Here is a 1,858-nt window from a genome sequence, read left to right as displayed (position 1 = left end):
TAAATGTTTTTAGCTGGAATTTTAAAATTAAGGGAGACTAGGATGGTCCCATTTCGGCCTTGTTCTGGCCTCATCAGCTAGCCACAGCTAGCCAGCTGATGAGGCCAGAACAAGGCCGAAATGGGACCATCCTAGTCTCTCTTAATTTTAAAATTCCAGCTAAAAACATTTAACACATACAGAATATAGTTGTCGGCTATAAATATATTAACTGCCTTGAAGTGGTCCTGGGTTGGGCCTAGTTCAGCAGCATCTGAAGGCCATAAATTCCCCATCCTGAAGTAGCAAGCAAAAATGTTACAGAAGGAACTCATATATGGATGCAGTGGCCTGCTCATCTATGGAATTGTGCCTCCTGTGAATAACAATATGTGTTTAAAATTAATCGTGATTTTCTCCTGAAGCAAAACAAACTGCAGTGAAGAAATCTTTGTTTTGCAGTTAGAAAAAAACAAAGAATACAGAGATCTTCATATGTTCTCAAAACAAGGCAATTTGGGAGGTCAATTTAAAAAGGCATCCGGAAACAATTTACCAAGTATTACATTTTAAGTCTGTTAGCGCAGGCCCAAAAAGCTTTACAGAGCATTATACAAACCTATATTCTCAATCAATGTTTCATATTTCTAGGGATGGTTTCATAATGCCTGAGGCTAGCAATCCAATTCATTCAGCCATATTATCGCCGGCTCGACTTACCGGCCACGGCGCTTTTGCGGAAGGGCCGGGCAGACACCGGACTCTTCATGGCGGCCGCCATTTTGTTTTCGGCCGAAATCTCGCGAGACGAGATTTCGGCCGGGAAAGCCAGGCCCACGTGGCCTGGAATGACGTGGGGACCGGGCGGGGCTTGCTGGCCCTATTTAAGGGCCGCAGGCCCTGGGCCAAGCCTGTTCGCCCGGACCCAGCCAAAGGAGCAGACACTTGGCTGTCTGCTCTTGGAGCCTTTCGGCGGCCGCGTGGGGGCGGCCGTCGCTTTGGAGGCCTCGTTGGAGGCTTGAGGTGGCCTGCTCGTCGCTGGCAGCAGGCTTAGGCCCATCCGAGGCTGGCGTCTGCCCATCTTCGATAGGAGCTCTTGGGCAGCAACGGGCTTTCGGAGCAGTCCCGCGTGAGGCCTCCCACCCCCACCCCGTTGAAAGGCGGCCGCGTGTTGCGGTCGCCATTTTGTGAGCCTCATCAGAGGCTCGGGGGAATAATTTGGGGGCTTCGGGTCCGGCGGGTGTGGTATAAAAGGAGAAGGTTAGCACTTCCCTTGATAAGGATGGCTGAGGCCCTTGTGGTCGTGGCAACATGCATATGGTTAAGGCCCTGCCACTTACTTCGTGGCATCTCACCACGTTTGAAGGCCGGGCCTTGTGCCGTTTGGCAGTGCCCCCCCTATTTCTGGGGGGGGATCGTTCTGGTAGCCCCCTTGGGGACGTGGGGGGCTCGGGCGGAGGGCTCGCGTGTGCGGCCCCTCCCGTTTCGTGGCCCCCGAAAAACAATAACAATACATAAACATAAAATAAATAAAAACGGAGGACAGTTGGGCCCGTGGCGGCAGCTTCCCGCTGCTGCGCTGCCTGTTTGGGCAGAGGCCTTTTGCTGCCCTCTTGGGGCCCGGGTGGCCCCGGTTCCTCATGTGTAAAATAAGAATCACGGGTACACAAGATTATTAATAATAATGGGACTGATGCTGGTTGCAATTATTTCACATATTTATATGGAACCATGGACATATAACGGCAAGAGAGACCCATTGGTCCCTCTGGTTTGCCCTTGTTCTGTTCTGTATTTTATCTTGGGATGGATATATGTTTATCCCAGGCATGTTTGAATTCTGTTGCTGTGGATTCATCTACCGGGCCTGCTGGAAGTT

General features: G+C 51.0%; 1 non-coding gene across 1 annotated transcript; it reads left to right on the top strand.

The window, feature by feature from the left end:
• The first annotated feature begins 1,219 nt into the window (after window positions 1-1,219).
• Window positions 1,220-1,341, top strand: LOC139163285 (U6atac minor spliceosomal RNA). The gene has a single exon (XR_011558449.1). It is a non-coding gene; the product is annotated as a U6atac minor spliceosomal RNA (small nuclear RNA).
• The last annotated feature ends 517 nt before the right edge of the window (window positions 1,342-1,858 follow it).

This window comes from Erythrolamprus reginae, chromosome 2 (genome assembly GCF_031021105.1).
Source record: "Erythrolamprus reginae isolate rEryReg1 chromosome 2, rEryReg1.hap1, whole genome shotgun sequence".
Taxonomy (NCBI): Eukaryota; Metazoa; Chordata; class Lepidosauria; order Squamata; family Dipsadidae; genus Erythrolamprus; species Erythrolamprus reginae.
Note: the sequence above shows the minus strand (reverse complement) of the source record. Positions and strands in the feature narration are given on the sequence as shown.